This window comes from Felis catus, chromosome B3 (genome assembly GCF_018350175.1).
Source record: "Felis catus isolate Fca126 chromosome B3, F.catus_Fca126_mat1.0, whole genome shotgun sequence".
Lineage (NCBI taxonomy): Eukaryota > Metazoa > Chordata > Mammalia > Carnivora > Felidae > Felis > Felis catus.
Genome location: NC_058373.1, coordinates 59304148 through 59331516, shown reverse-complemented (window position 1 = coordinate 59331516; position 27369 = coordinate 59304148). Strand labels below are relative to the sequence as shown.

Below are 27369 nucleotides of genomic sequence, written 5' to 3'. Positions count from 1 at the left end.
TAAAATTTTCTAAAATATGAAAAAAATGTTTACATTTCTTCATTTTGGGTGACTGGGCATATGGGACTGCCTTATTATCTTTGCACTTTTGTACTTGGGAAGAGGTTTTGCAAGAAAAACCCAATCTAACCAAAATAGGAATAAATGTACATATAATTTCAAATGAAACAAATATACAGAATAAAAAGTCCTACTTTACTACTTCCCTCAATCTCAGGTTTTTCCCCCAGAGTTAACCATAGTTGACAGCTTGGTGTACATCATTCCAATAAAGTTTATATCAATTTCCAAATATGTAATTTCTATATATCCATAGGCTCTTAAGAGAGAATAATGAACATGTGTCTAGGGCTTGCTCTTTTTACTTAACAATATATCATAGACATCTTTCCTTGTCAGAACATATTTATCTAGCTCATTCTTTTCAATAGCTACATAGTATTCCCTTGTGTTGATACTCATAATGTGTTTAAAAGTAGCATTAAGGGGGACCTGGGTGGCTCAGTCTGTTAAACTTCTGACTCTTGATTCTGGCTCAAGTCATGATCTCACCGTCCTGAGACCCAGCCCTGCGTTGGTTTCATGCTAGGTATGGAGCCTGCTTAAGATTCTCTCTCTCCCTCTGCTCCTCCCCACCTCTCTCAAAAAAAAAAAAAAAAAAGAAAAGAAAAAAAAAAGCGGGGGGGGGGCAGCAGGGAGAAGGAAAAAAGTGCAAGTAGCATTAGAAAATTGGAGTACTTTTACCTGAAGATAAAACAAAGTTTCCTTCAAATACTTTAAAATTATATTTATTTTTCTCATTTAATAAATTTAGTGATGATATAAAGAAAATTGGAACATTGCCTCTATCTCTCCCTTTAGATGGACGTAAGTAGAGAAACTACTTAACAGAAATGAAAATTTAAAAACACCTACTGAAGTATCAGAAAGCACTTCCACTATCTTCTATTTCAAACAGAACTTTTAGAAACAGAAAAAACTACTTTAGATATCCAAATAACAGCTCTCTTTTAAGCCCAATAATTTAAAGATCACTGGATAATGAAAATTATGTAATGCCTCTTAACCAAGATGCTCTGGAAATTATTTTTTATACTCACACCGCTACCATTAATGGACACCAGCTGTGGGCTCATAGTATCCTGGGTACATTACACAATAAAAACATAGACAGGATGTCACTGCAAATATGCCACGTACACAGCTTGGTTCTAATCAGCATCATAATGAATACATATTTACTGAAGAAGATGGTGTAGTTAGGAGCCTAGACCCTGGAGTCGGACTGCCTGGGTTCCAATCTTGGCTCAGTCACTTATGTAATACAATGACCTTGAGAAAATAGTGAAGCCTCATTTTCTCCTCTGAAAAGCGAATATCTCACAAGTCCGCTTTGAGAATTAAAAGAAATGATGAACATGCAGTATTGAGGAAAGTGTCTAGCCCTTCCTAAGCACTCAAGAGATAATAGGGATTGTCATTATTAGCACTACTGAATAATTACAATACTAAAGGAGTTCTGTTAGGACTAGATTGTACAAAAAATGTGGAACAGTTTCCCAGTTTTCAATAGCTTACAGTTTAGAAATCAATTTGAATATCCCAAAATGGAAAGATAAAAATAAAGAAGAATATCACATTCCTATTGAGACTAAAAATTAAAACAAAATCACTTCTCAGTCACCTTACCCAAACATGTAAATGTTTAATCATTTTACCTTATCTAAATACCTAATAGAGATAATAACACTACGCATATAATGGAGGTATGAATACAATCTAGTATATAGGTTAACCTAATAAAGCTTTCTAATATAAATATGAGATTGGGCTTATCTTTGATTACATATTGTTTGATCATGATGTTGATCTCATGACCCACAAATCCATTAAGAGTGGCTTCAAGAGGCAGCTAAGAGACCATTACTGCCCATCAACTAGTAGCATATAAGTTGACCCATATTTTGTAGGAAATGTTTTTAAATTTAAAGGCCAACTTATATGCAGTACTTTACAGTTCACAAAGTTCCTGCAACTTGCTACTTCCTTTTCTCCAAAATTGGGAGATGAACATGACATCCTTCATAACAATTTTAGGGCCTTCATTCAGTACAGATGATACAATTTGTCACATAAGGTGACTCTACATAATTTTACTCAACTAGTTCTACTTTTTTTTTTATCCTTAGTGTTTTGAAAATAAAGAATACAATCTGCAGTGCACGAATTAGTTTTAAAAGCCAAAAGTGACATTCAGAAAAAATGAAGTTTTGAGCTTGTTTTCCAATTCACTGTAAAACTGAAGTATAAATTACTTATGCAGCTTCACCAATCTCTGTATACTTCATGTTTTCTGCTTTATCTTTTCCAGATTTTTCTCCAGGGATATGTGTGCCCAGGTTCTTGTTTTGAAATCAAATCAAGTTAGAGACACTTACTCAGTACCTACTAGATCTAAAGCCCTGTCTAGTTGCTGGAGAGGGTCCAGAGATGGACAAGCTACTAGTCTCTGCCTTCGAAGAGCTTACAATCTACTTTGGAAAGCTGTAATACAAATACAGGATAATAAGGTCCACATAGCAGTTTGCAATGTGATAGGCATTTAAAGATTGGAGAGTGCCATAAACTTCAACTCATTTGAGCAAAGACAGAATTTTCATAGGAAAAGACAAAGGAAGACAGGCATTCTGGAAGAGCAGGCACCAGGCAGGACTGGGGAGCAGTGTTCAGGGATGAGTGGGTTGTCCAGATCTGTCACGGTTGAGAAAACATGTTACAAAGAACTTTGAATATTAGGCTAGGGAGTCTTATAGATAACTCAGTATTAAATGACTCACCATAAGTTTTGGGGCCAGAGAGTTAGATGGTAAGAACTTCATTTTGAGAAGATTTACTCATGAAAAGTGTATATGATGAGTCAAAGTGGGAGACCAGGGACACAGAGATCACTGACAAAATTACTGCAATATTTTAGATGAGGTGAAACAGCCCTCTCAAGATTAAAAGTAAGGGAAAAAGTCAAAGAGGTTGGTAGGTAAAGGAAAACTAAAGCTGGGGAAAGTTTCTGCCCCTAATATTTTTCTTTAAAGAGGAAACAGAGACCTGAGATTGCATGAGGGTAGAAAAAGAAAAGCAGAGGAGAGATTACTGATACTTGGAGGGAAAGAGAGGCCAACCACTGAATCAAAGTCCTAGAGGAGAGAATGGAATGGCCCAGGTGGAGGTACTCATCTTAAAAAACCAAAACAAAACGTTTGTACTTCAAATGGGGTGACAGGAGGAAGAATGAAGATACATAGACACTTCGATAGTTGAGGAATTTATGGCAAATAATCTCAGCCTTCTCAGAAAGTAGGAAGAAGTTCATCTCTGCATAAAGGAACTAGGAAGAGAGTGGGTGCTTGCTGTGAGCGCGGGGCATTTAGAAAATACTGAAGAGTAAAAAAGTACTGATTTAAAAGCTGCTAAGATACCTAATGCAAAGGAAAAATAGTTTGAATGGTCTTATTCAAAATTAATGTTTGTGCTTCAAAGGACACCATTACGAAAGTCATAATACAATCCACAGAACAAGAGAAAATATTTGCAAATCATCTATCTGATAGATGGTCTAACATCCTGAATATATAAATGAAAATACAAATAACCCAATTTAAAAATGGGCAAAGGATTGGAATTAGATATTTCTCCAAAGAAACACAAATAGCCAATACACACATGTAAAAATGCTCAACATCACTAGTCACTAGGGAAATGAAAATCAAAACCACAATTTCAGACCACCTCACATCCATTAAAATGATAATAATCAAGAACAATTGGTCATAATTAAAAATAACAAGAGGTGGTGAGGGTGTGAAGGAATTCAAACTCTCATACTGCTGATGGAAATGTAAAACAATTTGATAGTTCCTCAAACAGTTAAACACAGAGTTACCATATGATCCAGCAATTTCATTTCTAGGTATAACTCAGTGAAAACATATATCTGCACAAAAACTTGAACATAATGTTCACAGCATCATTATTCATAATAGCCAAAAAGTAGAAACGATTTAAGTAGCCACTAAAAAACGTGGGATATTGATACAATGGAATATTATTCAGCCATAAAAATGAAGCACTGATATATGCTACAACATGGATGAATCTTACAAATATTATGCTAATTAAAAGTAGCTAGACAGAAAAGGCTACACATTCCATGATTCCATTTATATGAAATGTCCAGAACAGGCACATCTACAGAGACAGAAAGTAGGTTAGGGTTTCCAGGGACTGGGGGTATGGGACAATAGGGAAATCTGGAGTGATTGCTAACGGGTACAAGATTTCTTTTTTGCTGTGATGAAAATTTTATGGAATTACACAGTGTATAATTTGGTGAATATACTAAAAATCACTGAACTGTACACTTTAAATAAATTAATTTTATGACATGTGAAATATATATAAAGATTTCTAGGCAGCAGTGAGTTCAGATTACCTGTATTTTGTTCTACACCTATTTAGGATGGAATCATGGCTTTCTCAGGCTACAAGAAGTCTCACACAAGTCAGATTATAGGAGTTTCCCAGAGCAGAGTACTGGCAAGACATGAATGACAGAAAGTGAAAGGAATGAACAGCATATTGTTGGCCTATAAAGGCCCAGGCTCTTTCAAAACCTAACAGTAAAAAACAAATGCACAAATATGAACAGACATTTCACCAAAGAGGATACACAGGTGGCATTGAAGCACATAAAAGGACATTCAACATCATGAGCCATTAGGGAAATGTAAATTAAAACCACAGTAAGGTATCACTACACATCTCTCAAAAGAACTAACATAGAAAATAACAACACTAAATGCTGGCAAAGATGCAAAAAAACTGGATTATTTATACATTGTTGATGAGAATGTAAAATGGTATCAACACTCTGGAAAACAGGCAGTTTCTTATAAAACTACACACAACCCTACCATACAACCTACCAACTGTACTTCTGGGCATTTACCCCAGAAAAATGAAAACCTATGCTCACACAAAAACCTTTACACAAATGTTTACAAAGCTTTATTTGTAGCAACCGGAAACTGAAAACAGCCCAGATATCCTTTAACAGGTAGTGGTTAAACAAGTTGTATTATACCATGGAATATTACTGGGCAATAAGAAAACTATTGGTACATACAACAACCTGGAAGAACATCCAAGGAATTACACTGAGTGAAAAACACCAATACCAAAAGGTTACATAGGGTGTGATTCCATTTGTAGGAGGTTCTTAAAATGGCAAAAGTTATAAAAGTAGAGAATGGATTAGTTGGTTGCCAGGGAAGAGAGACGGAGAATAGGAAAGAAGAAGGTGGTTATAAAAGAGCAAGAAGATGGATCCTTATGGTGATGGAGAGGCGCTTATCTTGAACGTATTAATGTCAATACCCAGTTGAGATATTGCACTATACTTTTGCAAGATGTTATTATTGGGGAAACTGGGTAAAGGGTACACTGGATCTCTCTGTATTATATCTTACAACTGCATGTGAATCTACAATTATCTTAAAATAAAGTTTAATTAAAAAATAGTTCAGGTTGGGCTGAAGGCAAACCAACCCAAAATGTGACATGCAGCTTTCACATCTATAATATGACGAATATAATGCGTACTAAGGGGAATTAAAAAAATATATATGTAAAGTGAGTAGCTTCTGAAACACAAGGTTTCTTAAGGATAAATGGTAGTTTAATGTACCATCTACCATTACTGAAATGGCTCAGCAACTGCAAACGGCTGGCAATGTCCAGAGGATTTATTATCAAGGACTCCATATTCGTTAAGTCCTTGAAAGGCATATTCATGATACCTAAAACCCATAAAAAAACCAGACCTCCCCTCCTAGTGCAAACTGGGTCCTCTCACTGAGAGACTTCTTCTGTTCAAGAATACTAGAAGTCATAAAAGAATGGATCTAAATAGAGCTAATATTTACATGAGTCAGAGATCTGCATGTAAGCATCAGCTATAGCACAGAAGTTTGCAAAACTGGTTCTGGAGTCAGACTGCCTGGATCTGAATCTCACCTCATCCATTACTAACCATGTGACCTTAGTCAAAACAAGGGGTTCTCTGGGCCTCAGCTTCCTCATGTATTATAACAATCAAAGACATAATACATATACATTATCTCTGCATAGTGCTCTATAAGTACCCAATAAATGTTAGCTGTTATTAGCAATTAAACAAGGCTATATAATAATTAATTAGTGTGGTCCAACCTTTCCTGCACAGAAGGAATCACTTCAATGTTCCTAACACCTTATCCAACCCTTACTTAAACATATCTTGTGATGGGTAGCTCACTGCTTTTCAAGGCAAGCTATTCCAATTTTAGGCAGCTGCAATCGCTAGAAAGTTTCTCCTTCTATTTTTAATCCAAATCTTTAACTTCCAAACATTAGTCTTGGTTCTGCCTTTTCAAGCTATGAAAAATGTCTGGGCCCTCTTCCACACAAGCCTGTCACAATCTGGCACCTGCTATCTCATCATGTGGTGCTTTTGGAAACTAGTCTGCTCCTCTCTAGTCCTGTGACTCAGGACACATCTCTCTGAGCCTGTTTCCTCATCTCAAAAGTTGGAGTCCCAGAATAAATAATCTCTAAGGTTTTTCCTCCCAGGAAGGAAATATTATCCTTTTCAGTCTCCCCATCACCTTGCTGCCTTCCTTTGAGTATGTTGCAGTTGGTTAACGTCCTCCTTAAAATGTAATCCCCTGAACGGAACACAAAACTGAAGTTCTAGTCCTATTTAATGCAACTTAATAGAAGTATTTGGGGTTAACATCCTACCACTTTGCTTTATAGTGAGCTTATAGCTAAAAAAATTTCCTGGATCCTTTTGCCATAAAATGCTATCTTCTTTATCCAGAATTGATCTTTGGAATCCATAATCAGGATTATTATATTTATTTCTGTTTAATGCCAGCTTTTGAAGCTCTGTCCCATCATTTCAGCTCATGAAGCTTTGTTTTAATTTTAACTGTGTCAGTCATTAATTGTATTAATGAAGGTACATCGATCATATTCTTATCAGGGAAACATTAAAAATATCTTTTAATATTCTACCACATATTAATTGCTTATATGTAAAAACTGCTTCCTTACTTTTTTTTTTACCATTTTATTTTTTTAAATTTATATCCAACTTGGCATATAATGCAACAATGATTTAAGGAGATTTCTTAATGCCCCTTACCCATTTAGCCCACCCCCCCCCCTCCTACAACCCCTCCAGCAACCCTCTGTTTGTTCTCCATATTTAAGAGTCTCTTATGTTTTTCCCTCTCCCTGTTTTCATATTATTTTTGCTTCCCTTCCCTTATGTTCATCTGTTTTGTATCTTAAAGTCCTCATATGAGTGAAGTTATATGATATTTGTCTTTCTCTGACTAATTTCGCTTAGCATAATACCCTCTAGTTCTATCCACATAGCTGCAAATGGCAAGATTTCGTTCTTTTTGATTGCTGAGTAATACTCCATTGCGTGTGTGTGTGTGTGTGTGTGTGTGTGTGTGTGTGTGTGTGTATATGTGTGTGTATGCACACACACATACACACACACACCACTTTATCCATTCATCCATCGATGGACATTTGGGCTCTTTCCATACTTTGGCTATTGTTGGTAGTGCTGCTATAAACATTGGGGTGCATGTGCTCCTTCAAAACAGCATACCTGTATCCCTTGAATAAATACCTAGTAGTGCAATTGCTGGGTCATAGGGTAGTTCTGTTTTTAATTTTTTGAGTAACCTCCATACTGTTTTCCAGTATGGAAAACTGGCTGCACCCATTTGCATTCCCACCAGCAGTGCAAAAGAGATCCTCTTTCTCTGCATCCTTGCCAACATCTGTTGTTGCCTGAGTTGTTAATGTTAGCCATTCTGACAGGTATGAGGTGGTATCTCATCGTGGTTTTGATTTGTATTTCCCTGATGATGACTGATAAGCATTTTTTCACGTGTCTGTTTGCCATCTGGATGTCTTCTTTGGAGAAGTGTCTATTCATGTCTTTTGCCCATTTCTTCACTGGCTTATTTGTTTTTTGGGTGTTGAGTTTGATAAATTCTTTATAGATTTTGGATACTAACCCTTTATCCGATATGTCATTTGCAAATATTGTCTCCCATTCCATCAGTTGCCTTTTAGTTTTACTGATTGTTTCCTTTGCTATGCAGCTTTTTATTTTGATGAAGTCCCAATATTTCATTTTTGTTTTGTTTCCCCTGCCTCTGGAGACGTGTTGAGTAAAAAGTTGCTGGGGCCAAAGTCAGAGAGGTTTTTGCCTGCTTTCTCCTTGAGGACTTTGATGGCTTACTGTCTTACATTGAGGTCTTTCATCCATTTTTAATTTATTTTTGTGTATGGTGTAATAAAGTGGTCCAGGTTCATTTTTCTGCATATCGCTGTCCAGTTTTCCCAGCACCACTTGCTGAAGAGATTGTCTTTATTCCATTGGATATTCTTTCCTGCTTTGTCAAAGATTAGTTGGCCATACATTTGTGGGTCCATGTCTGGGTTCTCTCTTCTGTTCCATTGATCTGAGTATCTGTTTTTGTGCCAGTACCATACTGTCTTGATGATTATGGCTTTGTAATACAGCTTGAAGTCTAGGATTGTGATGCCTCCTGCTTTGGTTTTCTTTTTCAAGATTGCTTTGGCTATTTGGGGTCTTTTCTGATTTCATACAAATTTTAGGATTGTTTGTTCTAGCTCTGTGAAAAATGCGCTTCCTTACTGTTAATGTTAGATTTTTTTTTTTTTTTTAGGAAAACCATGTATGCCAACATAATTTTTTTAATTTAATTTTGTTTTATTTTTTAATGTTTATTTATTTTTGAGACAGTGAGAGAGAGGCAGAGAAAGAAGGAGACAGAGAATCCCAAGCAGGTCCTGCACTGTCAGGGCAGAGCCTGATGTGGGGCTGAAACTCACAGAGGGTGAGGTCATGACCTGAGCTTAAATCAGGAGTCGAGATGCTTAATTCACCGAGCCACCCAGGGACCCCTAATGTTGGATTGTTTTTAAAGATATTTCTTAAGAGTTCTGATGTACAAACCAACTGAAAACATGTTTTGATTCTTTCAACTTCATTAGTTCTCTTTTACTGATCTTAAAACCAGGACATAAAGTAGTCAAAACAAAAAGCAGGGTATGCCTCTCACTGTGTTGGGACTGCCTGATGGGAGAGGAACTGATCCATACCACTCTGCAAACATTTGCACCTTCTTCTATTTATAACAAGTAATGAACGCCTTTCCTTTGTTAATTAAATAGGAGATTTTATTTTCTTTTAATATGAAATTTATTGTCAAATTGGTTTCCATACAACACCCAGTGCTCATCCCAACAGGTGCCCTCCTCAATGCCCATCACCCACTTTCCCCTCCTTCTCACCCCCCATCGACCCTCAGTTTATTCTCAGTTTTTGAGTCTCTAATGGTTTGCCTCCCTCCCTCTTTAACTTTTTTTTTCCCTTCCCCTCCCCCATGGTCTTCTGTTAAGTTTCTGAGGATCCACATAAGAGTGAAACCATATGGTATCTGTCTTTCTCTGCGTGACTTATTTCACTTAGCATAACACTCTCCAGTTCCATCCACGTTGTTACAAAAGGCCATATTTCATTCTTTCTCATTGCCATGTAGTATTCCCTTGTGTATACAAACCACAATTTCTTTATTCATTCATCAGTTGATGGACATTTAGGCTCTTTCCATAATTTGGCTATTGTTGAAAGTGCTGCTATAAACATTGGGGTACAAGTGCCCCTATACATCAGCACTCCTGTATCCCTTGGGTAAATTCCTAGCAGTGCTATTGCTGGGTCATAGGGTAGGTCTATTTTTAATTTTTTGAGGAACCTCCACATTGTTTTCCAGACAGGCTGCACCAGTTTGCATTCCCACCAACAGTGGCAAGAGGGTTCCTGTTTCTCCACATCCTCTCCAGCATCTATAGTCTCCTGATTTGTTCATTTTAGCCACTCTGGTGTGAGGTAGTATCTGAGCGTGGTTTTGATTTGTATTTCCCTGATGAGGAGCGACGTTGAGCATCTTTTCATGTACCTGTTGGCCATCCAGATGTCTTCTTTAGAGAAGTGTCTATTCATGTTTTCTGCCCATTTCTTCACTGGATTACTTGTTTTTTGGGTGTGGAGTTTGGTGAGCTCTTTATAGATTTTGGATACTAGCCCTTTGTCCCATATGTTATTTGCAAATATCTTTTCCTATTCTGTTGGTTGCCTTTTAGTTTTGTTGATTGTTTCCTTTGCAGTGCAGAAGTTTTTTGTCTTCATGAGGTCCCAGTAGTTCATTTTTGCTTTTAATTCCCTTGCCTTCGGAGATGTGTCGAGTAAGAAGTTGCTGCGGCTGAGGTCAGAGAGGTTTTTCCCTGCTTTCTCCTCTAGAGTTTTGATGGTTTCCTGTCTCACATTCAGGTCCTTTATCCATTTTGAGTTTATTTTTGTGAATGGTGTAAGAAAGTGGTCTAGTTTCATTCTTCTGCATGTTGCTGTCCATTTCTCCCAGCACCATTTGTTAAAGAGACTGTCTTTTTTCAGTTGGATATTCTTTCCTGCTTTGTCAAAGGTGAGTTGGCCATACTTTTGTGGGTCCAATTCTGGAGTCTCTATTCTATTCCATTAGTCTATGTGTCTGTTTTTGTGCCAATACCATGCTGTCTTGATGATGACAGCTTTGTAGTAGAGGCTAAAGTCTGGGATTGTGATGCCTCCCACTTTGGTCTTCTTCTTCAATATTACTTTGGCTATTCGGGGTCTTTTGTGGTTCCACACAAATTTTAGGATTGCTTGTTCTAGCTTCAAGAAGAATGCTGGTGTAATTTTGATTGGGATTGCATTGAATGTGTAGATAGCTAAATAGGGTATTTTAAACATAGCTAAACTACCTGTCCTCCTGAGGTGAAGAAGGTAAAGATTATTATGGAAATTTACTGTCATAGACAATTTAACAAGTTTTAAAAAGCTTTAGAATTAGTTACTGCTTGTCTCCATTATAAAAACTTCCATTGAAAAGCTCAGTGGTTTTCCTTTTGTAGGACTCCAGAATTTACCATGTTACATTCCTTTATGTCATACTAATTAACATCCATATGACTGTGTTCAAGTTCTAAGAAGTTCATTTCACTAACTGGATTATGATTGTAAATGTCAGATACTGTCCCTTTCAAAGCTAAAATTGTCCCAAATTTTTGTTAACAAAAAAATAGTCTGTGCTTATTATCTATAAATTATACCTTGATAAAATCTTTAAAATGACAAAAATAGCAGTGCCTGGGTGGCTCAATCAGTTAAGCACCTGACTCTTGATTTTGGCTGAGGTCATGATGTCTCAGTTTTTAAGGTTGAGCCCCATGTGAGGCTCTGCACTGACAGCACAGAAGGGATTCTCTCTCTCCTTCTCTCTCTGACCTTTCCCTGCTTCTCTCTCTCTCAAAATAAACATTTTAAAAAACATTAAAAATAAAAATAAAAAAACAATAAAAATTTCCTCTTTCAGGTAAATCTTGGTATTTCTCTCCCTGTTGCATGATTTCTTCTATATTCTCTAAATGCATAGGGATTTTTGATTAATATTATTATTTTGACAGTAAAACTTTATTGACCACCTATTACCATGCTGACATGTTCACAAGAGCAAAAAAGCAAAACATGGACATTAGAATCTTGACCCACCTCAAACCTTGACCTTATCTCACTGCACAGTTTCACTCCTGGTTTTCTCTGTAGGTTTTACAGACTGACCCCACTGTTCACAAGAGTCACTCCATGATGGCTGCACTTGGCCTAATCTCAAGTTGATGACACATCCCCTTTCAAGCCATTCCCTCCTCTGGGACCCATATCCTTTAACAGACAAAATGGGTCCTCTCTGATGCCAATTCATATGAAACTTTTTTAACCTGGTAGAATTTTGTGGTCCATAACAATAAAACATTAGTATGAACTGTGAGCTAGACCATGGGGATATGTAATGACATAACAAAAATGGGATTCTATCTGTAACCTATTCCAGTCAGCACTAATCCAAATGGTATCTATTCTTTAAAAAGAGACAAGAACCTAAGGCCTCATTCTAGAATATCTTTTTCAAGTCTGGGCTATATATCCATTGTAACAAGATTGTCTAAACTGGAAAATGGGAAACAATTTGTATGCTTTGCAGACAAGTCACTGCATCCTTAGTCCTGAAGCATTACCAAGTATATCTGTAAAATGAGTTGATGAGACTAAATTACTGATTTTCTGTCTGCTCAGACTCATAGGAACCCCCACCTATGAAAGTAATATTGGGCTACATGTTAATTTTATTTCAAAAAGCTCATTTGCTACATCATCTAAATAAAATGTCATATTTTTTTTTTTTTTTTTCTGAGCTGGAGTTATGGTCCTAACCATGATTTTTCTCATGTTGACCAGAAGTCCTGCTCGGCTTTAATAAAATTAGGAAACAAATGCATTATTACTTAATCAATGTAGAATAGTAAATCTTTCAAAATTTGGAGGCCACGGGAAACAAAATTATTAAAAGGATCTTTGGCAAAGAAAAAATGGTAATCACAGAGCTAGATCACAGAGTTATATTTTCAGCTAATAATTACTGTGTACTTACCTGTGAAAGGTTTTCCTCTAGGTCTGAGGGTTATAGGGATAACATTGAGAGGTCCATGGTACAGTCCAATGAAGGGGATGATCTCTTAGGGTGCCTTCCATCTGCAATATGGAAGGTCTACCTATATGTTAAGGGGAAAGTTGTTTGTTGTTGGTAGTGCTATTTTAATTTATGATTTTCCCCTCAACTGTAGTTAGGCTATAAGAAACTTTTAAATTTCCTCACAAAGGGCACAAAACTCCTTGCCTGCTTTTCATAATAATGTCAGTTTTTATGCCATCACCAACCATTCCTACCTAGGTCTACATATCAGAGGTCTAGAACTTATACCATAAGCAACCAGGAGATCTTTCTTGAGGCTAAGGTCATAGCAAGGGTTGAAAAGCTCAGGATGATGAATAGCCAGCTTCTCTGTCCAGGCCTCAGTACAAGCGAATCCTGATGGGAAAGTATGATTCTTAGGTCCTGCATAGTATAAAACAGAACATGTTTGCTTCTTGTCTCTGCATAATAAATCTCTTAAAAACCACACAGCCCTTGGAAGGTTACTAGACATTGCTGGTTTGATACAGAGCCATCATTCGTCAGCCCAGAAAATGTCATCTCCCTGGCTCAGAGAGTAACAATTTTAAAGTATCGGATGGGAAATGAGGTCTTAACCAAATAGACCTCAAATTGCAAATTCTAAAGTGGTGTCAATTTTAATGGAAAATAAATAAATCACTTCCAACAAGATGCATCTTAACCCTTGAATAGCCATAGTTTATCACAGATATTAAAGGATCTAAGTTCTTAAGCCTCCATTTCCAAGCACATAGTTTAAGTATTATAAAAGAACAAGTATTTCTCCTATTAATTTAAGTGAGCTCTGATCCAACCTGCTTTTTTGACACCTGTAATAAAAAACATTCAATGGCAAATATACCTAGATGATGGTATAAATACAGAACACTATCCTCTTTAGACAGTACTTTCCTTTTACATAGGTTCCACTGTATCGAAGGAAACAAGTATATATGCATCCACGTAAGCATTCAGAGTTGTCTCCCCTGCATGTTCCCTTTTAGACCCATTTCTTCCATAGAAATTCCATACGGAAAGGAGTGAGCCAACTCAAAAACCAACTGTCTAAATTCAATTATTCACTCCCCTGGTACAAGAGTAGGAACTTGTGAAAACACAAGTCCCAACAGGCAGAAGGAAATAATCTGAAAAATGAAAAGCTCTATGAACCAGTACAAAGGTTTCCCAGTCTCTGGGTGTGAAACAATCCCTCGTCAAGTCATCTCTCAGTCTGAGATGCCCAGAAATGGGTATCTGAGAGTAGCCCATGCTTGTTACCAGAAATCTCAATTCTAGCCATTACATATACTCCTAGAAATACCCAACTCATCTACATGGCTGGCACATATTTGCTTTTGGATATAGACTGCTGTAGAGAAAAGTTGTGATGTCTGAAATCACAACATTCTTGTCCTGATTCTTTCCCCAGAAGACATTTCTTTTGCTCACTGTCCTGGAACATTATTCCTGGGGAGATCTATAAGCCAAAGATGACAGGTTACAGCATATCCATGTCAATGGGTAACTGAACACAGTTTAGGAGTCAACTGTCATTACCTATCATGGCTTAACATTCAAGTCAATCAAAGAAGGTGCCCTCTACTTAGAACACAAACACAACTATTTTCCCTTTTCTTCCTAGGAACTATGGTGTACTATTCTGGGACAGGAAATATTACTAGAATGGCTGAGGTTCTGTTTGAGAAAAATCATTACAGAGAAATGGGAATTTCTTTACACATTCTTAAATATAGGAGGAAAACATTCAATTGCATTAATCATCAAAAATATTAATCAAAACTATACAAGGCTGCAAAAAAATGACAAAAGGCCATTTCTGATATATTAAATTGGCAAAGTTTAGAAAGGCAATACTGTTTTTGGCACAACTTTTATATTGGGCATTTTGGCTATTTGTGCCAAAAATTTTACAATGCTTGTAACAACTGACTCAGTAATTCTACTTTAAGGGCATTTATTTTAAAGCAATAATCAAATATATATATAAAGACTTATAAACACAAATGTTCATCTTCAAATAATAGGAAAATCTATTTTTTTATAGAAATAATAGTCCAACAATAGGGATTTGGTTAAATAAATTGTGGTGTATCCATGAGAGAATACTATGTAGCTATTTTCTAAAAAGGACACATTCTGCCATATCCTATATCCATTACTATCTCTGGCATAGTGTGATAGGAACAATTAAGAGTTTCTTTATAATATTTCCAAAATTTTTGAAAATTTGCAAAAGCATACTGTTTTTATATGAAGAAACAATGATTTATAACAGTAACAACTGCCTTGAGTACTCACTTTGTGCCAGATTGAACAGATAAGCGTTTTTTCAGTAAGTATCTCATTTAATCTTTACCATAATCTTATGAGGCTGGGTACTATGATTAGCACCATTTGAAACTACAGAAGTGACAGAGTTGGGACTTGAACACAGATCTAATTCCAAAGCTTGTGCTGTTGACCACTTTTAACCACTAAGAGCTATCACATTTCTGAGTTACTTTTCTTGGAACCAAGTTTTCCAAGAAGCACTAACACATCCAATTTCATATGGAAAGAGAAAAATAGCAAATAAAGAGTTTGGAATTATTCCATGCTAAAAGGACAAGGAATCCTTTACGACTCTACACATAGCTTGAATTTGGGTAGGGTACTGTTTCTATAAGCCTATGATAAGAGTGACACATGTCTAAATTCATCAAGCAAATTGGAGGAGTGGCCTCAAATCTCTACAGCACAGAGTTTCTACACACTTAGTTCTCTTACACTGTCACATGTTGTTGATGTTAAGTGATACTTGGTGGCAATCATGATAAAGCAAACTTCAGTGACAAAAACCCCATTCACTTGGGTTTTGCTAAAATTGGGGATTTTCTATGATCCAGAGGATTTAATCAAGCTTTAAGCAATGATCGCCCAGTCAGTATGCACTCAGCAAGTCCCTCAGTCCTCTGATTTTGGGGCAAGAACATGTTTTCACATGGATGAGCCATTCTTGGACACTTATATGAGGAACCATCACACATATTTTAAAGGAGTCATTCACATCTTTGAAAAACAACCTACACATGATCTCTATTTGAATGTTAAGGAATAACCTTAAATATATTCATGGGAAGTATTTAAATGTGTTCTTTCAAAAAAATGAGGTATTGTATGTTTCTTGTACTGAGCTCTATAACATGGTAAAATGAATAATTTCTCATTCATTTTTGCCTTTTCCCACTGCTATTGTAGCCAAACTAGATCAACCATGCAGTGAGCCCATCAACTATTTTGCAATAACTTATAATAAAAAATTCAAATGGCCAAATTGGACTTCATAGCTAACAGACTGTCTTAAATATATCAATTAGATAGTAGTAAATATCCACATAATTTGGAACTTACTGGAAACTAATCATGTAAAACTGATGTGGTTGTCGCCTTTTATGAGCAAATGATATTCTGTAGTAGATTAGTGACTAACTTCAGGAGAAAGCTGGCAAGATTAAACTTTCACATCAAACCCTATGAAGATTTACCTTGTCTAACTGTGAGTGTGAAGTCTGTGGGTAGTCAGGCTTAACCCAAAGGAAGACACCATTGCTGGACTCTAACACTCTACCATTTTCCCAGGATAGATCTGATTTTACTCTACCTGCTAGAGGGGATGCAAATCACTTCTTACATATACTGTATCACAAAGTAAATGCTCAGATAAGTAACTGCAAGATTAAAAAAAAAGAAAGTGCAGCAAGCTCAAGTTCAAGGCCTAAAGGCATTTGATGATTCAAATAAGTGAAAATATTGATAGGAAAATATTAACTTCTCACTTTTTAACCAAAATGACTCAACAGAGTCTAGAAAATTTTAAAATGTGATCATCACTAACAAATAGAGTAAGTACTCTTCCTTTGAACAGAGAAGGGGGAAAACTAAGTGGCTAGATGTATTAAAGTAACTAAGTGAAAAAAGGTTTCTTCAAATACTGCCTATTACTGGACACGGAAAAGTGGGCATGGAAATTTTTAAATTTCATTAGGAAATAATTATAAAACATCTGCTATGGAAAGTAAGCCTATGCTAGGTTTCATGAAGGTTATGAAGATGAGAAAGTTTTAAAGTTATCATGATTTATGTATCCTTAAACAAAAAAAGGTAGCCAGTGAAGATTTAGGTTAATTTTCTAGCTTATATATTATATGCATATGTTATATACTATGGTAGAAAACCCCCTAAGCTATCCATTTGCAAAGCAAAAAATAAGATTATTGAGAAAACAGGAGCAGAATGGCAGGGGCAGAGGGGCAAGAGCAGATTTAAAATCTTTTATTTTCTAAGGGCGAATGGTGATTATTTTCCAACTAGGTTTTTTTTTTTTTTTTTTTTTTGAAAGTCAAAAGGCATGGTAACTGGCTTTTTGGATGTGGTTTTCTCCCTTTTACTCTAGAAAGGAACTATATTTTCCAAAACCTATATCCTGTAACTGTTTTTTTCCTAAGGGTTTAAAGAACACCATGTAGCCTTACATTGGCTTAAATGATCAGACCCTACCATTTACCTAAAATTCAAATAAGCTGGAGAGGATTATCTCAAAAAAAGATTTTGTATAAAAATATCAAAGAGGGCTTACTATAAAACAGTTCAGTGATTGTAAGTAATGGCATGTCGGTGTCCTAAAATTCACATAGAGATTGACAGTGGTGATGGTTGTACAACATTATGAATGTATTTAATATTAATGAACCATGCACTGAAAAATGGTCAAGGTGGGGGGGGGCGCCTGGGTGGCTCCATCAGTTGAGCGTCCAACTCTTGATTTTGGCTCAGGTCATGATTACAGGGTCATGGGATCAAGCCCTATAGAGGGACTGAGTCCTCCGTTGGGCTCTGCATGGAGTGTGGAGACTGCTTGATATTCTCTCTCTCTCTCTCTCTCTCTCTCTCTCTCTCTCTCTCTCTCTCTCTCTCCCTCCCTCCCTCCCTCCCTCCCTCCCTCCATCCCTCCTTCCCTCCGCCCTTCTCCCCCACACACATGCTCTCTCCCTAAAATAATTTTTTTTAATGGGCAAGGTTGTTAAGTTTTATGTTACATGTATTTTATCACGAATTTTAAAATTAGGGAAAAGAGTTGATGGGAGAGGTCCAACAAGCAGTGGACGACTCAGATCTGGGGTTCAAGACAGAAGATAGGACTAGTGATAGACATTTAAGAGCTTTGTACATAGGAGTATTATTTTGCATCACTGCCTGGCATGGTTATGGTGCTCTAATTTACAACCCTGAGATGCAGAGTCACATGCTTTACTGACTGAGCCAAGCCAGATGCCCCCAGATCGTAAGCTTTTAAAGGGCAATGGAATGAATACCTTACTCATCTATGTGTCCTATGCAGCATTAGGACAACACCTCTAATAGGTATCTAACAGGTATTTATAAAAATTGAACTGGGAAAGATTGATGGTGGAGTAGGAGGACCCTAGGTTCACCTCCCACACAAATATATCTAAGTATCATATCCTAAATACCCCAGAAATTGACTTGAAGAGTGGCAGAACAAACTCCACAAGTAGAGGTAGAAAAGAGGCCACAATGAAGAAGGTAGCAAGTGTGGAGACATAGTTTGGGGGAAACAGACCATGGCTGCTGTGGTGGGGAGGGAGCCGTGGTCATAGAGAAGGGCAAGAGACAGACTGACACACAGGGGAGCACACAGGAAAAAGAATCCCCATAGCAGTTGGCTTGGAAAGTGAGAGGGCCCAAATTTCATGACTTCTTGCAACCAGCAGGGCTTAAAGCCTGTTGTTTTAATGTTTATTTTTGAGAGAGACACAGTGCAAGTAGGGGAGGGGCAGAGAGAGAGGGAGACACAGAATCTGAAGCAGGCTCTATGCTCCGAGCTGTCAGCACAGAGCCCAATGCAGGACTTGAACTCAGGAACTGTGAGATCATGACCTGAGCCGAAGTCACCAACTGAGCCACCCAGGTGCACCTTAAAGCCTGGTGTTCAAAAAAAATTTTTTTAATTTTTACATTTATTTATTTTTGAGAGACAGAGAGAGACAGAGCACAAGTGGGGGAGGGGCAGAGAGAGAGGGAGACACAGAATCGGAAGCAGGCTCCAGGCTCCGAGCTGTCAGCACAGAGTGCAATGCAGGGCTCGAACCCACGAGAACTGTGAGATCATGACCTGAGCCGAAGTGGGACACCTAACCGACTGAGCCACCCAGGCGCCCCAAAGCCTGGTGTTTTATTTTTTTATTTTTATTTTTTATTTTTTTTTGAGTTAGACTATTTTTTTTATTTTTTTTTATTTTTTTTATATGACATTTATTGACAAATTGGTTTCCATACAACACCCAGTGCTCATCCCAAAAGGTGCCCTCCTCAATACCCATCACCCACCCTCTCCTCCCTCCCACCCCCCATCAACCCTCAGTTTGTTCTCAGTTTTTAACAGTCTCTTATGCTTTGGCTCTCTCCCACTCTAACCTGTTTTTTTTTTTTCCTTCCCCTCCCCCAAGGGTTCCTGTTAAGTTTCTCAGGATCCACATAAGAGTGAAACCATATGGTATCTGTCTTTCTCTGTATGGCTTATTTCATTTAGCATCACACTCTCCAGTTCCATCCACGTTGCTACAAAAGGCCATATTTCATTTTTTCTCATTGCCACGTAATATTCCATTGTGTATATAAACAAAGCCTGGTGTTTTAAATGTCAGTGGGTATGGCTGGGACAGAGCCAGGAGGGCATTGCCCTGATCTTAGAGAAAAGAAAGGTAAACAATGTGTGGACATACAGTGTGGAAACAGCAATCTGAAGAGCACCTGGGACACACAGTGGGGAGCTTATTCCCTCATCTCAGAGCATGTCCCAGAGTGACAGAAGATATTTGCAAATGATGGATCCAATAAAAGATCAGTATCCAAAATATATAAAGAACTCATACAACTCAACACCCCAAAAACAAATAATCCAATAAAAAAATGGGCAGAAGATATGAACAGACATTTCTACACAGAAGACATCCAGATGGCCAATAGACACATGCAAAGATGTTCAACATCACTCATCATCAGGGAAATGCAAATCAAAACTACAATATCACCTCATACCTGTTAGAATGGCTAAAATCAACAACACAAGAAACAAGTGTTGGTAAGGATATGGAGAAAAAGGAATCTTTGTGCACTGTTGGTTGGAATGCAAATTGATACAGCTACTGTGGCAACAGTATGGAGGTTCCTCAGAAAGTTAAAAAAATGATCCAGCAATCATACATACTATTGGGTATTTAATCAAGGAATATAAAAACACTAATTCAAAGGGATACATGCATCTCTATGTATCATTTACAATAGTCAAATTATAGAAGGAGCCCAAGTATCCATTGATTGATGAATGGATAAAGAAGATGCGGTGTGTGTGTGTACACACAATGGAGTATTACTCATCCATAAAAATGAAATCTTGCCATTTACAACAATAGGGATAGAGCTAGAGAGTACAATTCTAAGCAAAATAAGTCAATCAGAGAAAGACAAATACAGTAAAACCTTGGATTGCAAGTAACTTGTTCTGTGAGTGTTCCACAAGACAAGCAAATGTTTCTAACAAATTTTAACTAATAAATGAGTGATGTCTTGCAACACGAGTAGTACATGATGCCAAATGTCACATGATCACAACTGAGCCAATGATTCTTCTCTCATGTGTGCATGCTGCAGGATTGTGGGTGATTGCTTTGCTTCATTCTAGGTCAGGCTGCCTGCAGATATAGACCCTTTCCTCTGCTGCCTTATTGCCATTTATATTAAATTCAGTATATGACAAGAGTTTATTAATACTGTACTATAGTCAACATCCAAGGGAGTGTAGACAATGGCCCCCATGCAGAAAAGGGTTAAAAATAAAGGCAGTAAGAAAAAGGAGATGATTCCAGTGGAAGTTAAGAAGGAAAACAATGAGAAGTATGAATGAGGTATATAAGTGGCCAAAATTGCAAGATTTTATTAGAAGTCTACGTCTGCATCTGGACTACAGAGGATGAGAAAAAGGCAGAGGAATCCCTCACTTCAAATGAGATTAGGGAGATGTGTAAAATGTGGGAAACAGTGCAAAATTTTGTAGAAAAAACCACCCAAATAAGGCTGTAGCAGTGCGAGCGATGAATCTCTTTAATAACAATGCAATGTCACATTTCCACAAAATCCTCAAAAGAAGGCAAAAACAAGTGTCATTGGATAGGTTCCTTGTTAAAGTTGCACAAAAAGAAAAAGATTCCATTGAGCCAGTAGATAGCAGTGATTCTGTGAGTGACAGTGAAAGTCATCCTATACAATAACCCTCCTCTCTCTTGTCTCCCTCACACCAGCCATGAAGGTTTCCAAAGGTAAGTGCAGGTTAATTTATTTTTCTTTACATTTTGTCTTTTCTTTAGTATTTTGTATTATATTACAGTATTGTAATTATATTTATATGAATAGCGGAACGAATCATTTGAGTTTCCAGTATTTCTTATGGAGAAATTTGCCTTGATATACAAGTGCTTTGGATTATACATGTTTCAGGAAAGAATTATGCTCACAAAACAAGGTTTTACTGTACCATATAATTTCACTCTTATGTGGAATTTAAGAAACAAATGAGCAAAGGGAGAAAAAGGTGAGAAAAAGAGACAAATTAAGAAACTCTTAACTAAATTTTATTTATTTATTTATTTATTTATTTATTTATTTATTTATTTATTTATTTATTTATTTATTTATTTATTTATTTATTTATTGGAAGAGAGAGAGGGCAGGGGAGGGGCAGAGAGAGGGAGACACAGAATCTGAAACAGGCTCCAGCCTCTGAGCTGTCAGCACAGAGCCCGACGCAGGGCCTGAACCCATGTACCATGAGATCATGACCTGAGCTAAAGTCGGACTCTTAACCAACTGAGCCACCCAGGTGCCCAAAAACTGACTCTTAACTATAGAGAACAAACTGATGGCTACCAGACAGGAGGTAGGTGGGGGAATGGCTTAAATAGGTGATGGGGATTAAGGAGTGCACTTGTGATGAGCACCAGGCATTGTATGGAAGTATTGAATCACTATATTGTATACCTGAAACCAATGTTTAGTTTATTATATTAACTAGCTATAATTAAAATCTTAAAAGTTAAAAAAAATAAAGTATGTAAGTAGGAATTTAAAAATTTGAACTGAATCTGAGCACAAGACAGAGAACCTTCAGTCTTTTTCCATCTGGTGTACCTAGACCTGACATTTATAGATTTATTCTAAATCCTGGCTAATCATTTTGGCTCATTTGTAAATGAGAGGTCAGAGGTTTGCAGCTAGACCATAATGTCTGTATTTCAGAATCCATTTTACTACATGAACATCATCCAATAAAAAGTGCAAGCCAGGGGCGTCAGGGTGGCTCAGTCATTTAAACATCCGACTCTCGATTTTGGCTCAGGTCATGATCTCACGGTTCATGAGTTTAATCCCTTGTCTGGCTCTGCACTGACAGCGCAGAACCTGCTTGGGCTTCTTTCTCTCTCTGCCCCTCTCCAGATTGTTTGCTCTCTCTCAAAATAAATAAATACATTAAAAAAAAAAAGTGGAAGCCAGAACTTGCTACTTTTTTGGTTTACTCAACTCTACACTCTCCTTGTATACCCACCCCCTCCTGAGAATCCTGGCACATAGTTTCACAGCCAAAAATAAGGCACAAGGTCAAGCAGTGCTCCCTAGGCAGGGAGGATATTCCCTCCCTTCCTTTTGGAAACACTTCAACTAACCCTGTTTTAGTTTGGCTGCTTTGCCTCATTTCAAAAATATTTCATTATACTCTATAGCCTTTCCCTGGGTGCCCTAGTTAATTAAGTTTACATAATTTCCTACTGATTAGTTTTGAACAGCTTGTTCTGGATTTTCTCTCCTTTAATTTCTGCCTTTACTGACTGCTTAAAATCCTCAAATACAAACTTAGGAAAGTATGTGTTACCACAAAGATCACTATACTAACACAACAAAAAGCACTCTGATTCTTTAAGAGATCTTCACTTGTCTGTTCCAGAAAACAAAGAAACTGTTAGGGGGAATCCATCAACAAGCCAGTAATAATAAACACAAAGAAGTCATTAGTTATATTCTTTCACATACAAGAATGAACTCTGGTCCATTCCTTTATTTATAATACATTTCACATTTACTAAGATCCTTTGAGATTGTTTCTCTGAGCTTAAGAACCCAGAGGATTAATGAAAAAAAATTACTAGATGTGCAAAAATTATGCTCAAGCTGATTTATATCCCTCCTCAAACAGAATTCTTAACTGACATTTTACCTTTGTTTCTTGTGCCATAAATGAATAGCCTATAAGGTACTGAAAATGCATTCACTGTGGCCATCTTTGTGGCTGATGTGAATTGCCGCACAACCAATGGAAGTTTCTAATAATGAATATGGTCAAAATTAATGGGTCAGCTGTGCCGCAATCTGGTCCATCTGCTGCATATGCACAGCCTCAGAGGACAAGGAGGAAGGAAAGTGAACCCAAAACGTCAACACCAATATCCTAAAGCGTTTCATGATTCAAGAAATGGCATTAGACTTTTTTTTTTAAATGTTTATTTATTTTTGAGAGACAGAGAGAGACAGATCATGAGCAGGGAGGGGCAGAAAGAGAGGGAGACACAGAATCCAAAGCAGGCTCCAGGCTCTGAGCTGTCAGCACAGAGCCTGACGCGGGGCTCAAATCCACCAACTGTGAGATCATGACATGAGCCAAAGTCAGATGCTTAACCGACTAAGGCACCTAGATGCCCCTTTTCAAAATTTTTTTAACATTTATTTATTTTTGAGAAAGAGACACAGAGTGCAAGTGGGGGAGGGGCAGAGAGAGACACAGACAGAATCTGAAGCAGACTCCAGGCTCTGAACTGTCAGCACAGAGCCATACGCAGGGCTCAAACTCATGATCCATGAGATCATGACCGGAGCTGAAGTCAGAAGCTTAACTGACTGAGCCACCCATGTGCACCAAAATGGCAACAGATTTTAAAATTACTCTGAAATCTGCTTTTCTCATAAATTCTTTAGTTTCTTGGCACTTTTGGGGAAAATATAACAATTTAACTTCATAAATGGTCATCCTTAAGACCAAAGTTTCGCACAATGTTTCTTCTTGCTCATGTTAACTCTATAAAATAAAATCGCCCCATCCTCCACTAGCCCACATCAGAACACAGAGGAAAAGTGAGTTTCAAGGTTGCAACAAATCTTCAAATACACTCTTACCCATGAATCAAGAATAAATCTGCAATGGCAAAAACCAAACAAATGTATTTAAAAAAAATATTCTCAGGTGACTTTTCTGGTGGTGAGATCCCCTCCACTCCATATACTAAAATATTCTAGGTCAGCCAGGATTCTTGCTATGCGAGTCTTCCTCCCTGGAGGAACCAGTGTTTTATCTCTGGCCAATTATGGATTTTGTCCATAATTGACAGCCAAATGTGCTGACTTTTCAGAAACATGCTTTGTACAAATTTCATTCCAGTGTTCTTTTATTTCTGTTGAAAACTACCTTGTTTCATGTGCCAAGAAACACTGAGATGGGAGGTTTTTTAAAATTTGTTTTAAAAAAAAATCAGTTTCCACATCCAGTATGCAGATTTTTTTTAAACCCAGACATATATAATCACTTCCTGAGAGCATAGCTGAAGGTCATATTATGCAGTGGTGAGATGTCAAGCAAAGAAATACATACATTTCAATTTACAAGCTCACAAATGGTGTCAGTACTTGGAAAAGAAAATTCATAGGCTTGGGAATGAAAGATAAGATAGGGAACACTGGCTAATTGGCTAATTCACAAGGATAGCCTCTCCTTGGAACACGCATAATTCCCATTATGATAAGCACTTTGCAGGTGTGCTGAAGGAAGGAGAGATAAAGTTTGGCAATTAAGTTAGTGTTTCCCCCCCGTGAATTCTGACTCCAACAACGGTACCAAAGGAGTGTGATGCAATTATGAAACTCAATTTCACAGGATTTTGTGGCTGAAGATACTTTGTCAATGACTCACTGAAAATGCTCATAATTTATGCCAAGCTTCTCAAACACTTTCTGATTATATACTTTAAAAGACAGATTAAGGTGCCCTGTTTTTCATCTCTGGGCCTCTGTGGGCATACATAAATATCACAGGGTATTTCTTGCAATAATAAAACTGACAAAAGAACTGGAAATATACAAGTTATCCTAAACCATCCTCTCTTCAGGATGCATTCTGGAAGATTAAGGCATGCAATCCCACAGAAGAGCAGAAGTGAATCAAGATCCATTTTAAACAACCAAAAAAAAAATTATCTGATAAACTCCTTTTAAAATATTCAAAACAATGATCAAGGTTAGATTTCATTTCTCATTCCAGGCTTACATGGTTACCAACTGTTGAAACATTTTCATTCTATGTGCCTAAATTTTGAGGACAGAATTGCTGTCCATCCACAATCTAGCACATCTGTGTCCAACCTGACCACCTCAGCAGTCCTGCATAGGCGTCATGACTGGCTAACATGCTTCTAGCCAAGCTTCAACTCAGCCCAGGATTTTTCCCCCCACTGCTTTTATTTCATTGTTCTTAAATGCTTTACTGCTTTTCCTGTTGTTGATGTTAGAAGCCTAGAATGGTTTTACTGTTTAATGCATTTGTTGTGTTAAACATTAAAGACACTGAGATAAAGGTGAACCTGAAATAAAACAAGATCCGTGGGATCAAACGGTGAAAATAATAGAACATTCAAAAACAATGACAAAAGGCAAAGAGAGCAAAAACATAAAGACACAGAACAGTTTAAAAGGCCATACTGTGTCAAATCAATGGTTCATTCAGTTTAATATCTCCTCTCTGACAGTGGCACTAGGGTAAGTTGTATGGTAAAGCTTGTCATTCATGCTCTTTGATTTTGTCCTCTAAAGGTTAGAAAGACATCCTGAAAATATCTAGCTTTCATTAATAATACATTAAGCATCTAGTCATAATCTAGTCTTGGATTTGTCAGTATTTCTATCCAGTAAGTTATTTGTATTATTTCTTAATTGTTAAAATGAGTAATTCTTTTACTTGTTTTAAAACAATATGTATTCTAATCCAGACTCTGCCAGTAACTGGGTATTTCACACTGGGCAAGGTGAATAATGTCTGTCTGAGTGTCCCTGTCTATGTAATGAGGGGGCAGAGAAAAAGCAATCAATTAAGTCCCTCCTTGCTTTCAAATTTTATGATTTGGCTACCAAATTTCAAAAGGATGTTAATACACTCATCCTTACATTATACATACCCACTGTCTTGCAAATCATAACCTCCTCCACCTTTGTTTTCTCTGGACTTCAAAGAATTAGCTTTTCGTGGTTACAAGAGATCTCAAACATCAGATAATGCAACCCTAGGATGCCTGAATCATCATTACAGAATTCTCTACTGGCTGTCATCTTGATCCTGTTTGGATACTGTTACTGATAGAGAAGTTTATGAGGTGCCAAGGCAGCCCAATTCATTTTCAACTAACTCCAATTTTCAAAAATTATTCTGATATGAATTCGGATATAAATTTTGAAACACATCTATCTCTTGCTTGTTTCCTCTGGGGCAAGACAGAAGAAGATCTAAATCTTTTTTCTACATGCTCCATGTGATAGATCTTCTAATACTGGAAGAAGCTATCACATTCCTCTCACTTGCCTCCCTTCTCTAGGCTAATCATCAGTTAGTCTTTATTCTTGTATCATAGTATTTATTTCATTGGCTACTCTTCTCTGAACAAACTTCACCTTAACAGTGCCTGTCTGAAAATATATCATCCCAGACAGAAACTAACACTTTAGCCAGAGGATAGTCAAGTGATAAGAATAGAACAATTATATCCTCCCTTGTTCCAAACACCCATTTGGATGTTTCTATTAACACAACTAAGATCACATTAACTTTTGAGATTTACACTTTTTAAGGCACTGCTATTCAGCCATATTTTCCTGACCTTATATCCATAAGTGGATACAGATGAGGGCTAGAAGCTCAAAATAGAAAGTTGGCCACTAGGGGTGTTAGGAGACATACTTCTTATTAACTGTGTGACTTCGGGCAAACAACTTCAATTTCCTGTACCCTGGTTTTCTCATTTCTAAAAAATTTTTTGAATGTTTATTTATTTTTGAGAGAAAGAGAGAGACAGAGAGAGAGAGAGAGAGAGAGAGAGAGAGAGAGAGAGAATGTGAGTAGGGGAGGGGCAGACAGAGAGGAAGACATAGAATTTGAAGCAGGTTCCAGGCTCTGAGCTGTCAGCACAGAGCCTGACGTGGGGCTCCAACTCACAGACTGCAAGATCATGACCTGAGCCGAAATCGGATGCTTAACCGACTAAGGCACCCTATAGTTTTCTCATTTCTAAAATGGAAAGAACAATTCTTCTAAATATCTAAGATATTATAAAGATAAATTAGCAGATATCACAATTACTTCCTTAAGGTAAAAGAATTATGGAAAGACAGGCTATATTTCCTGAATGATTAAACATAGAGGTTCTATATGATTCAATAATTTCACTCATAGGATGGATATACTCAAGAG

At 37.2% G+C, this 27369-nt stretch overlaps 1 protein-coding gene across 9 annotated transcripts in view; it reads right to left on the bottom strand.

Moving 5' to 3' along the window:
* The window catches only part of FRMD5 (FERM domain containing 5), a 316870-nt gene that overhangs the window by 173114 nt on the left and 116387 nt on the right, over nt 1–27369 (bottom strand). The window contains exon 2 of one of the 9 annotated variants that reach the window (XM_045059421.1): nt 12675–12795. The exons of the other annotated variants lie outside the window; for them this stretch is intronic. The gene's annotated coding sequence lies outside the window, so the exon portion shown is untranslated. The remainder of the gene's footprint in view (nt 1–12674; nt 12796–27369) is intronic. 9 annotated transcript variants of the gene reach the window in all.